We start from the raw sequence: 14,351 nt of genomic DNA on the forward strand, positions 1-14,351 counted from the left end.
GCGGTGCTGGCTCGAAGGGACCTCCTGCACCTTTTTTCTATGTTTCTATGTTTCTACTACAGGTGCTGTCTGTATGGAGTTTCTACATTCTACCGGTGACCTGTGTGGGTTTTCTCTGAGATCTTTGGTTTCCTCCGACACTCCAAAGTAGTACAGGTTTGTAGGTTAATTGACTTGGCAAATGTAAAAATTGTCCCTAGTGGGTGTAGGATAGTGTTAATGTGCGGGGATCGCTGGTCGGCGCGGACCCGGTGGGTCGAAGGGCCTGTTTCTCTAAACTAAACTAAAAATAGTTCAAATGTGGCCTAACCAAAGTCTGATAGAGTTGCATCATGACTTGCTAACTCTAATACTCAATGCCCCAACTAATGAGGGTGCATATACCATGCACCATCTTTACCACTCTATCTACTTGTGTTGAAACCTTCAGGGAGCTATGGAGCTAAATGTCAAGATTCTTTTTGTATATTAATGCTGTTCAGGGTTTTGCTATAGACGTACAGGTATGTAGGTTAATTGACTGGGTATATGTAAAAATTGTCCCTAGTGTGTGTAGGATAGTGTTAATGTGCGGGGATCACTGGGCGGTGCGGACTTGGTGGGCCGAAAAGGCATGTTTCCGCGCTGTGTCTATGATATGATATGATATGATATGATATACTTTCCCCTACACTCGACTGCCCAAAGTTCAAAGCCTCACATTTGCTGGAGTTAATCTCTATCTGCCATTTCTTCATCCATTGCTGTAGTTAGGCTATATGCCGCTGTGTACTTTGACAGCCTTCCTCACTGCCCACAACACCAGCAATCTTGGTGTCGTCTGCATATTTACTCACCAATCCATCCACAATTATGTCCAAGTCAACTTGTCAAGCAGCAGAGGTTCCTGCACAGATGTCTGTAGAACTCCACTGGCCGCAGACCTCCAGCCAGAGTAACACTCTTCCCCCACAACCTTATCTTCCTGTTCCACCTGCTCCTGCTGCTTTCAACCTTCCCCTCAACTACCTCTGGCTCTGGATCTGTATGCTTGTCTTGAACAACACAAAAACATGAGAAAATAGACATAAAATATGTCAACTGGCAGCTCAATCCTTTTTTAGAGATACAGCGTGGAAACAGGCCCTTCGGCCCACTGAGTCCGCGCCGCCTAGAGATCCCCGCACATTAACACTATCCTACACACACTAGGGACAAATTTTTAACATATTACCCAGTCAATTAACCTACATACCTGTACGTCTTTGGAGTGTGGGAGGAAACCGAAGATCTTGGAGAAAACCCACGCAGGTCACGGGGAGAAGGTACAAACTCCGTACAGATGGCGCCCGTAGTCAGGATCGAACCTGAGTCTCCGGCGCTGCATTCGCTGTAAGGCAGCAACTAAAACGCTGCGCCACTGTGCCGCCCTTTTGAATCCTATTACCGAAGGTCATGACATACTCTCTCACCTTTACCTCTTCCTCTGGTAGCAATGCCTCCTTTGGATCTGTGTTGAGCAGCAAACAGCGTAAACAGCAAAGTCTCCTCACTGCTGGTTGTACAAAGCAGGGTGCTGTCGTTCTGACACACGTCGGGAATTTCATTTTCAGAGAACGAATGGTATTTTCCACCATGATTCTGGTACTTGCATAGATTTATTTCCAGTGGCTCTCAGCTATTGTAAATTGGTGTCAATATCCAGGGACTATCCTTGGACTACCTTTGATCGGACTGTACTGGCTTTACCTTCCACTAAATGCTATTCCCTTATCATGCATCTATACATTGTAATGGCTTGATTGTAATCAAGTGTTGTCTTTCCACTGACTGGTCAGCACGCAACAAAAGCTTTTCACTGTATCTCGATACACATGACAATAAACTAAACTGAAATGAACTTGAAGTAGAGAGTAGCACTTGTCTCCCAAGTTCAATCCTTTTGGATGATGTTTGGATATTTAATCTTGCTGAGGATGAACATGTCGCGTCTGCTTGCGAGAAACACAACTTTCTCGTCAGGAAGGTGGACACAAAATGCTGGAGTAACTCAGCGGTTCAGGCAGCATCTCTGGAGAGCAGGAATGGGTGACATTTCGGGTCGAGACCCTTCTTCAGACTTTCAGGTCAGGAACATCTTCTTGTGATCCACAGTTACTTGAATATCAATGGAGTGGAAAGATTTTCCGTTGAGGAAAAGGTCAGTGCTATTAATAGAGTCATAGAGTCAAAGAGGCTGCACAGCACAGAAATGGGCCCTGTGGCCCAAATCGTTCATGCCAACTGTGATATCTATCTATTCCAATACTGTTTGCTTGTGTTATGCCTGTATTCTATTTATTTCCTATCCAAGGACTTGCCCAAATGTCCTTTAAATTTTGTAATTGTCTCTGCCTACACCATGTCCTCTGGCAGCTTGTTCATTGTTTCTGCCTCTCCTTGTGTGCAAAACTCTGCGATTTTCTATAAATTTCTCCCTCTCAATTTAAATCCATTGCCTCTAGTTTTAGACTCCACTACCCAGGTAAAAAAAAGACTCTGACTATCCACCTTATCTATGCTCCTGATAATCTTATAAACCTCTATAAGGTCAACACTCATCCAGCTACACTCCAGTGAGAACAAACCCAACCTATCCAATCCCTCCTGGTAAGTGAATTTCTCCATTCAAGGTAACATCCTGATGAACCTCTGCTGCACCTTTGCTAATGCTACCATGTCCTTCCTGTAGTGAGGCAACCAGAATTGTGTACAATACCCCAATGTTTTGGACAGCTGCAACATGACATCTAACTGTCACTGTGTTTAGGAAACTACTAGACCAAGTGGACCTGTTGGGCCCAATCCTCTCCTGTATTGGTGCAGCACCCTCTCCTCCCCTCTTCCCTCTCCCCTCTCCCCCTCCCCCTCCTCCCTCCTCCCTCCCCCTCCCCCCTCCCCCCTCCCCCTCTCCCCCTCCCCTCCCCTCCCCCTCCCCTCCCTCCCCCTCAACCCACCATATCCTCCCTCCTCCCCTCTCCCCCCTCCCCCCTCCACCTCTCCCTCCCTCCCTCCCCCCCCCCCTTCCCTCACTAGGATATAGATTTAAACTTTAAAATGTGAATAACTTAAAAAATATAACACTGATTTCAATGACACGTCTTCCATTAGCACCAAAATTGTCGTGCTATCGAGTACCGTTTTGGCTGTAGTTCAGGAACAAACAAACAAACAAATTAAAGTTTTAGTATATAGATGAACTTTCACTCCATGGTCCCTCTGTCTATTAGTACTCCTGAAGTCCCTGCCATTTACTGTATTTTCGCATAGGCAGCTTACAACTCGATGGCATGAATATTGATTGTTTGCTCTAATTTCATGTAGCCCTTGCATTCCCTCTCTCTCCAACCCTCCCCCTCTGGGTAGTTTCACTGTTTGTGTCCTTTTATTATCATCACTTCTACAGTCAACAATGACCCAATGGGGGGTCCCACCTTTCTTGAGTAATTGTTGCCAGCAGTGATTTGTTCTGTACTTTTTCATAGTTTCTCCCTCCCCTGACTCTCAGGCTGAAGAAGGGTCTCGACTCAAAATGCCACCAATTCCTTTTATCTAGAGATGCTGCCTGACCCGCTGAGTTATTCCAGCATTCTGTGAATATTTACTATACAAATACTGATTAAGTTGCATCCTACTTTCTAGCTGATCTATGTCCCTCTGTATCCTTTGACAACCTTCTTGGCTACCTGCAGCTCCACCAATTTTCATGTCATCAGCAAACCTACGAATCAGATCACCTGCTTCCTATTCCAAGATATATATATATATATAGATTTGTACAGACAATAAAGGTCCCAGCACCAATTCCCGGAAGTACCCCATTTGTTACAGCCTTCCAGTCAGAAAAATAATCCTCCACCACTACTGTTTGCCACCTAACACAAAACCAGTTTTGAATCCAGTTTGCTTGCACACCTTGGATCCCATGTGTTCAACCTTCTGGGCTAACAGGCAGGTCTTTGTCTAAAAGTCTTGCTAAAGTTCATGCATATCATTTACGTTGCCATGTCTTCATCATTTTTCTTAGTTCCCCCATGAATCTCCTTATGAGCACATGAGTGCAACTAATGTCTCCACGCACTCCTATGAAACCTGCAATATTGGCAGATCCCACTGGCCAAGATGCCACCTGTTCCTCATTGAAAGTGAAGTAGATGAAATCATCTCCGTGTGAAATTAGTGCCTGAGTGACTTCTCCAGTGCTGTGCAGAACAGCAAATTGTGATGTGGTGGCGAAGGAGACGTTTGGCTTGCTTGCTTTCATAGGTCTGGGCATAGAATATGAGTTGGGACATTACATTGCAACTTTACAAAACTCTGGTTTTGAGCAGTCTGGGTACAAAACCACGGACCAAAATTTTCATGCAAAATTTCATATACCTTGCTGGTGACAGCTTTGAAAAACCTAAACCTGCAAGTGCATTATTTATCGGAGAACAGGATGCGGTGTCTCAAGAATAATTTTTCTGTCGATGGGTATGACATTGCGCGTTTCCACAGGACTCCAGTAATGGATCGCTGATGGGACTGTCACTACTGAGGCACCCATTGAATGAGCATGTTAGCAGCTGGCTGCTGGATTAAGCACTCCCTGTTATTTTGTGGAGTTTGGAAAGTCTTGGAGCTGTCAGTTCAGCAGCTTCCCAGCAAAGGCTGAATGCCACTTCAAGTAATAGACAATAGACAATAGACAATAGACAATAGACAATAGGTGCAGGAGTAGGCCATTCAGCCCTTCGAGCCAGCACCGCCATTCAATGCGATCATGGCTGATCACTCTCAATCAGTACCCCGTTCCTGCCTTCTCCCCATACCCCCTCACTCCGCTATCCTTAAGAGCTCTATCCAGCTCTCTCTTGAAAGCATCCAACGAACTGGCCTCCACTGCCTTCTGAGGCAGAGAATTCCACACCTTCACCACTCTCTGACTGAAAAAGTTCTTCCTCATCTCCGTTCTAAATGGCCTACCCCTTATTTTTAAACTGTGTCCCCTTGTTCTGGACTCCCCCAACATTGGGAACATGTTTCCTGCCTCTAATGTGTCCAATCCCCTAATAATCTTATATGTTTCAATAAGATCCCCCCTCATCCTTCTAAATTCCAGTGTATACAAGCCTAATTGCTCCAGCCTTAGGAAGAGTAACAATGTTACATGGCCTACATCACCCTGGCCATGCTCTCATTTCACTCCTACCATCAGGAGGAAGGTAAAGTAGTCTGAAAACTGTGTCTGGGAGGTTGAAGATTAGCTTCTTCTCAACAACCGGCAGGCTCTTAAACATTGCACAACACAAATCTTAACAATGAATTTCTTTGGTGGCACTAAGACTTAATTTGTTTTGGTTATTAATTTATTAATTATTTGTTTATTATATCTTATCTGTGTATCCCTTTTACAGGCCTGTTATATTGCTGCAAGTAAGAATTTAATTTGTCCCATCGTCAGTACATATGACAATTAAACACTCTAGGCTCTTGTACTTCTAGTTGCAATTTAACAGTTCAATGATAGTCATTGGTTACACTTAATGGTAATATTTACACCAGGAAGGTGAGAAAGTAGCATTATATGGAGGATATGTGTTAGTTGCATGTATGATTCTGCAAAATAAGTCTGCATTATGAACATGTAAAGCAGGTGGTAATGCCTTGTTGCATTTCCTGTTGGCCTCTGTTTCAACTGTAAATGATCATTAAATCGGACACGAATTGATCTAGTTTCTAGGCTGTAACATTACCTTGGGCTTTATTGTTTGATTTTCCAAACATCCCATATTCTCAGATCATAACATTAATTTTAATTCATATTAACTATTCTCGAAAGAGGTTTTTCCAAAAGCAGTCTTTGTGTTTCTTCAATGACCGCAGTTGGCTAATTCCCATGATCCCCTCAGTGTGTTATGTGCTAAGTGCCATAAATTTCAGAATGACTGAAGACCAATCTAGTCATATCGAGTGAAGTCAATTCAGTGGGGAGCAGCTGCGGTCAACGTACAATTACACACTGACCACATAATCTGCACACTCTCTTGTTCTTTTCCAAACATAACCTCTGATTGAACTACAATCATCTCTCAACCATCTGAACTGGTGAAGAAATAGGCTCACTCGTTGCATAATTTGACATAAAATGCAAACGCAATCTTTTGTCATTGACATAAATTAAGATAAAACAAGTTTATAAAAGCAATCCTGACTATTGGAGATACAAAAGACTGCAGATGCTGGAATCTGGACTGAGAAGCAAAGTGAGCTCAGCTGGTCAGGCAGCATCTGTGGAGGGAAATAGACAGTCAATATTTCGGATCCTATGGCCAGACGAAGGGTCTCTACCCGAGACATCACTAGTCCACTGAGTTCCTTGGACAGTTTGTTTTTTTGCGATCAAAACTGCTAATTTTAAAAATAGAAAAACAAACGAGGATGTAAATTGGAGATAAAAAGTTCACAGCCTAAATCAATCCGAAAATGGATATTTGTAACACTGTGTTCCATTGTGTGCTTCAAAGGAGGCTGCTGAGAAAAGCAATTATTTATTCAGACTTTCAGCCTGATGGAGATAGTTTCTCACTCAGATGGTAGTTAATGCCTGGAATGCCGTGCCAGAGGTGGTGATGGCGGCAGATATGATAGTGGCATTTAAGAGACTTTGGATAGGCAATATGGATATGCAGGGAATAGATGCAGGTAGATAAGAGTTTAACTTGGCATCATGTTTGGCACAGACATTGTGGGCCAAAGGGCTCGTACCTGTGATATATTGGTCTATGTTCTATGGTTGTAATACAACTTCTTACATTTGAAAGACATAGGCAAGCCGAATTGGGAACTAAGTGCAGCGATGTGGTTTATTTTGTTTTACCGTATTTTAATTAATCTTGATGATTCTAGTTAATATCTACGACTTTATGGTGCTCTAAATAGACATAATACTTTTAAATATATTTTTTGATATATATATAAAACAAAATTTAGTTAAACTTACTTGAACAACCTGAGGACTATTGCCGTTTGCATCTTACTCAGCGGAAGCTCAGCCGAGGATTACTGCACCTGCAGAATCTCAAAAAGTAAATGTGGTTGCAGGCAAAAGCACGAGGGCTGTCATCTGAGCCAGTTCAGGCACAATCTGATCCTTTCTTCAAGGGATATGGTCATCACCAGAAATGAGAACAAGAAATCTCCATCCCAAATTTCTCTCCTGAACCCTGTGGTTTGCTGGACAATTTCCAAGGTCATTTAAGTAAACCACATTGATAGATTTGCAGTCAGATGGAGTTTGGAACTGGTAAGAATATCAGGTTTCCTCCTGGGCATGAGTGAAAAAGTTAAGTTTTAATAGCAATTCTGCAGCTGAACAGGACACCATCAATGATCCTATCTTTTTATCGCAGATTTATTTATTTAAATTTACGTTCTTCAGCTGTCATAGTAACCTTTGAAATGAAGGATCCGGAGAAATAGTCCACAGTTTTGAACACAGATCCAGCTACTTAACCAATACGCTGCCACAAAAGACAAGTTTACTTCACTGCATTTAAAGGGACATATTTGTACTTTACTTCCCCAGAGCTGTCAAATTCTTGAATCAACTTGCACAATCCTGACCCTAAGTCTAATGGCACCTCAACAATGGAACACCAATGACCACCTCTGCTCCTCGTTCCTCTTGAACACCTCTGTCCAACCCTATGTCCTCATGGACTTGGTTTTGCACAAATATATGGATATTTTTGCTGTTTTCTATCTATTAGAAATTTTATGGGTAATTTACATATTATTTATGTTAATTTATTTTTAAAGTGTTTGATGCTGCTGCAGGCAAGATTTTTCAATGTTCCTTTACATCACCATACTTGTGCATATGACAATAAATTCAACTTGATTTGAAAACTGTTTTGATTTGAAAACATCAGTCTGAAGAAGGGTCTCGACCTGAAATGTCACCCATTCATTCTCTCCAGAGATGCTGCCTGATCCGCTGAGTTACTCCAGCATTTTGTGTCTACCTTCGATTTAAGCCAGCACCTGCAGTTTTTTTCCTACATATTAATTACTCCTCACTCAGATTCTAAGATTTTACAAGTTTTGAGCCTGAAATTATGTTTAAGTCTGATATCAACAATATGTATCTTCAAAGCATGTTGTATAATTTCCTGAATATGTTTGTGTTGAAATCTGCATTGGTTAGATTGGTATGTGTGCATGTGTGTCTATTAGCTTTTTATGTGTTCTGCGAAACAGTCTTAGGCAGCACGAGATTCATTCTTTGTTATAAAGTTGAAATTTATTTCTTCTCTCCTTTGATATTTCATATTTGTATAGCTGTAACATGAGTCAGCTGACTTAATTTGCTACCTATTTTAAAAGATCAATACATATCAATATTTGGCTTTATAGTTTAACAAAGAACATTCATTGTGACCTTCAAAAGATCCAACATACATTTTAAATGCAAAATATTTTACCACCTGTCTCCTGAATACGCTCAAGAAACTAATGCATTTTTTTCCTAATACTGCTCAGTTTGAACCTGTGTACATTGGTTAACTCATGTGATGGTACTAGAAATCTATTTTAACAGTCCATAAGGCAATGGATTACAAGATCATAAACTAACACGGCTCAATAAGACGATTCCTTTGGGACGTTTTACGAAGCAGTTTTCTATAGTCATATGGATTGTCTTCATCTTGAATTTCCTCTCGTGGAACTGATGTTCTGAGGATTAAAGTCAAACTTAATAATTAGGTCTACTTTTACTACAGGAAAATATACCACCACATTGAATAAAAAACCCATCCTTTTGCAACTGTGTCTGAACCTCAAAATAAAAGGCTTTGCAAAGCAATATTCTTTCACATCTGTTATCTTGGAAAGATTACACTGAACATTAATACAAATTGGCAGCAAAATTATGCCACAATAAATACACAGCTGTTGTTTCGGCACATCACAAAAACGGGATTATGAAAGGCAATGCTGCCCAGTAAGCATTTTCATGAACTTGAATGCAATGGGAAATATAATAAACAGAGGATAAGGAGAAAGAATACAATTATAATCAGCATATTGATAAAGAGACTAACTTATTTTTTAGCTGCACAGCCTAATCCAAAAAGCTACTTATAAAATTATGCCAATTTGGAAACAGAAGTAGATGACACATTGCAGAATGACATTTTTGCCTACATATTTATCAGTTATGTTTCATTGCTGTATCAGCCAGTATGAATGATGTACAGAACTGGCAGAAAAACAAAAAATAATGCTGAATTCTGTGGCACAATATGATAAAGATGAAATGTGTAGAGAGTGGAGGAATTTCCCTTATCCCTAACTGCAGTTTGAAGAAGGGTCTCGACCCGAAACGTCACCCATTCCTTCTCTCCAGAGATCCTGCCTGTCCCGCTGAGTTACTCCAGCTTTTTGCGTCTATGATAAAGATGAAGTTGCATTTAAGTGGAATGAATCATTTGCTTGAGATGTGCATCAATATAAAGAATGCAGGACATTTATGTGCCACTTGCCCACCTGATCAAGATCCCACTCTAATCCTTGATAGCTATCTTCACTCTCTACAATCCCACCTACTTTCGTGTCATCTGCAAACTTACCAATCAAGCCGTGCACATTCTCATTCAAATCATTGATATGGATGACAATCTGTAATGGTGGCAGCACTGATTCCTGAGGTACACCACTAGTCACAGGGCTCCTGTTAGAAAAGCAACCTTCCACCGCCATCTTCTGCTTCCTACCATGCAGCTAATTCTGTATGCAGTTGGTTAGCGCTCCCTGGGTCCCATGCAATATAGAGCACAATGATTATTGGCACCCACAAGGAATGAATACTAAGCTGTGGATACAGGTATCACAAAATGCTGGAGTAACTCAGCAGGCCAGGCAGCATCCAGGAGAGAGGGAATGGGTGACGTTTCGAGTCGAGACCCTTCTTCAGACTCTCGACCCGAAGCGTCACCCATTCCCTATCTCTATAGATGCTGCCTGACCTGCTGAGTTACTCCAGCATTTTGTGATACCTTCGATTTGTACCAGCATCTGCAGTTATTTTCCTACACAAGCTGTGGATACAGTTCCCTTCACCTCTCCTCCCCCTCCCCCTCCTCCAGAAACGAACAAACATGCTTTACACGCAGATGCAAAAGTTCCCGGGGCATATGTTCCATTGATCAGCAGTTTGAAGTTTTCATTTGTGCTTCTCCTGCTGAGTGGGCTTCAGTGCGAGACTGAGCCAATGTCCGCTGCTGTAAGGCTTGCAACAGGACAACAGCAGCAACAGCTGTGGTGCTTCTGTTCCGCTGTGGTATTACCATGACAAATTAGTTTACATTCCCGTCACCAATACAATTTCTCCCTTAATACTAATCTGCAGTTCTTTAACTCAATGGAGGTTTCTTCTCTATCCAAGTATGCCACCAGCAAAATCTCTCTTCGGCAATTGTTATTATTATCAGTAAACTGAGGGTTATATTTCAACGGAAATAAACATTCTGAGGAATGGTCCCTGACCCAAAGCATTAACTGGTTTCTCTTCGCAGGGATGCTGTTCGACTGGCTGAGTTCTTCCAGCATTTTCAGATTCTGTTGCTTGTATTTCAATCCTATTCAGTTCTATAGGCTGATAAAAATGTGCTTCCAGTGTAACCTTAAAATATATAATGGCTGATTCCCTGAACAGGTGTTCTGAAGAAATGAAATGGCGTGTGCAGGAAATGCTGGTCAGAAAAATTAGGAACAAATAAACCATGATTAGCTATTAGTTTAAATAAAAATTTAAACCTGCAATTCCTTGACTAATACTCCATGTGTCTGCTTTATGCTAAATACACCCAATAAAGAATCTGCATAAATGCAAGCCTCTACTAAAACCCAACCAAAATCTGCTACTTTCTGCTTTTGATGGCTTCATCATGATTTCTTGTGGAATTTATTGCCACAGACGGCTGTGGAGGCCATCAATGGATATTTTTAACATGGTGATTGACAGATTCTTGATTAGTATGGGTGTCAGGGGTTATGGGGAGAACACAGGAGAATGGGATTGAGAAGGAAATATAGGTCAGCCATGATCGAATGGCCAAATTCCGATCTTATAAATCACACAATTTAAATTGATGAACTTATAAACTGATAAATTGATGAACTTATGAACTTCTTCTCTGACAATTACCATGGTTTATATTTTCCTTTCTCATTCTTTGCAGAAGCTGGAAATCCAAAATAAAAACAGAAAATATGGTAGACACTCAACAGTTCAGGCAGCATCAATGGAAAGAAAAACTATATTAGTTGAAAGGGTCTTTAACCTGAAACATTAAGACTACCTGAGTGTTTCCATTATTTTCTGTATCATTCACCCCAGGAAGCTTACTTTTTTTATTTGAAACAAATACCAACCCTATTTTTAACTCCTTGTTATGTTCAAATGGAGTAAGATTGGATCACCATTCTCCTGAGTCAACAAGATTCCCCAGTGCACAACTGATGCTTACAGGGCAGAAGACCAATGATTTAATACAAAGAAGGCTCTTCTTGGCTGCAGTAAAAATAAAGATCGCCAGAGTGAGGTCAGACTTGTGGGAAAGCAAGGGAGTGGAGTACCTTGTGGAAGTTAGCCATTTTTGACTCTTGATACCTTTTAGTGATCCTGACAGAGGAAGCAAAATGAATGGTTATCCAATAAAAATGACAGATCTGGATATCGTTCTTACATTCCCTTTTAAATATATAACTTATCCTTGGTGATTGGGATCAAATACTTTTTTTAATATCTTTTATACTCTGGGATGGAACACAAGTTAAAACTGTTCCTCCTGCACTTCAATACGCTCCCGTGCTATTTCGTTAAAACCGAGATGTTGCATTAACTCCTACTCAAGCTCATTTTAATATTCTTAAAGCCTCATTAACGCCTAATTTCTTCTTTCTGACTCTATTTATGCTTTCAACAAAGCAAGCCATTGGCCATCAAACAATTTACAGTCTGATTTATACCTTGTTTTCTTTTTTATTCATTTCAACTGCGATGGTAACCGATTCAGATCATCACCCTGTAGTTGTAAACAGAAGTTGAAACTGGAGTTTTGCAACAAAATAGTTACATAAGGTTTCAATGTACAGTCCTGATGGAAGGGAAATAACATGGGTATCTGAAAATCAGCTTCTGCGTGGGTATGTGCTTCTCGAGATAATAGATCTGTTTATCTATTTCGCCCTCAAACACTGGCTCTCCAGGGTTTATGATATGTGTAATGATCCTAAATCAAATGCGCTGGCGCTCTAGACACCATATATATTAAATGGGCTAATAACACTGAGAAAAATCTGATACAATCGAAGAAAAAGCATTTCAAAAATTTAGATTCAGATCATATAATAAGGTGCAGTTGTTTCCTTGCTGCAGTCATCGCAAGTCCACAAACTAGCCTGCAATATATCCAACTGCAGAAAATAGGAAGCTGAAGTTCCAGTAAAATCCAATTATTTGAATTTCAACTTGAAATTTATTTGATGTTTTCCACACAGCTGAATTATTTTTTATTTTTTATAGATACAGCGCAGAAACAGGCCCTTCGGCCCACCGAGTCCGCGCCGCCCAGCGATCCCTGCACATTAACACTATCCTACACACACTAGGGACAATTTTTAATTTTTTTTTTAACATTTACCCAGTCAATTAACCTACATACCTGTACATCTTTGGAGTGTGGGAGGAAACTGAAGATCTCGGAGAAAACCCACGCAGGTCACGGGGAGAACGTACAAACTCCAGACAGACGGCGGCGTAGTCAGGATCGAACCTGAGTCTCCGGCGCTGCATTAGCTGTAAGGCAGCAACTCTACCGCTGCACCACCGTGCCGCCCCTTGTTGGTCCCTTCCTGCTTAAACTGGCTCTTTCATAATATAATCCACTCGATTATATTTTAAGTTATCATGTATCTAACCTTAATGGTTTTAATTTTTTAGCACGACTAACAGAAAACACAGAACACTACGCCACTGGAACAGACCATTCTGCCCAAAATTTCCGTGATGAACTTGATGCCAAATTAAACTAATCTCCTCTGCCTGCACATGATCCATATCCCTCCATTCTCTTCATATCCATGTGCCTATCCAAAAGCCCATTAAACACCACTATCACCTACCTACATCAACTATCATCTGCCTACATCAACAAACCTGGCAGCACATTCCAGGCATCCACCATTCTCTGTGTAAAAAACTTGTCCCGCATATCTCTTATACACTTTGTTCCTCTCAACTTAAAGCTGTATGATTATTAAGGCAATTCTTTGCTTTTGAGCCATAGCATGTATAGTTTCCCTGGAAAGAAGCTTAAGAAGATGGGCTTTAGTAGGTGGTAAAGTTACTGAGCTGGCGGCCAGTGCTTTGGACCAAGAAACAGGAATTCAAATCTCACCATAGCACCAAAGGAATTTATATTTGAATACTTACTTAAATCAGGAAATAGGAACAATGCAATTTTAGTAACGTTCCCATGAAATTAGCTGATTGTTGAAAATATCAATTTAGAATCACAGAAAACTTACAACGATGAGTCAGAAGCAGGGAATCCTAAGAGCAGAGGCTGGGAATCATGGGTCCAAGAGAAGTTCTACTAATGAGAGGTATCCAACCTCTACAGATGCACCATAGCTTGGTTTGGGAACAGCTCCTGAATGAATTGACTGGGCTTATATTCAGTGGAATTTAGAAGGATGAGAGGGGATCTTATAGAAACATAAAATTATTAAGGGATTGGACAGGCTAGATGCAGGAAAAAAAATCCCGATGTTGGGGGAATCCAGAACCAGAAGTCACAGTTTAAGAATAAGGGGTATGCCATTTAACACTGAGATAAGGAAAAACCTTTTCACCCAGAGAATTGTGAATCTGTGGAATTCTCTGCCACAGAAGACAGTGGAGGCCAATTCACTGGATGTATTCAAAAGAGAGTTGGATATAGCTCTTGGGGCTAATGGAATCAAGGGATATGGGGAGAAAGCAGGAACAGGGTACTGATTCTAGATGATCAGCCATGATCATATTGAATGGCGGTACTGCCTCGAAGGGCTAAATGACCCACTCCTGCACTTATTTTCTATGTTTCTATGTTTCTATCCCAGACTGCAAGAAATTGCAGCGGATCGTGGATGCAACCCAGGCCATCACACAAACCAACATCCCTTCTATTGATTTCATGGTGATTCATACACAGAGACCCAATTCCATGAGCTTGGAAACAAGTTTGGAGGGGATGATGGTATTAAATGCTTAGCTGCAGTCTGTGAACAACAGCCTGATG

Source organism: Rhinoraja longicauda, chromosome 2, assembly GCF_053455715.1.
Source record: "Rhinoraja longicauda isolate Sanriku21f chromosome 2, sRhiLon1.1, whole genome shotgun sequence".
NCBI classification, from domain to species: Eukaryota; Metazoa; Chordata; class Chondrichthyes; order Rajiformes; family Arhynchobatidae; genus Rhinoraja; species Rhinoraja longicauda.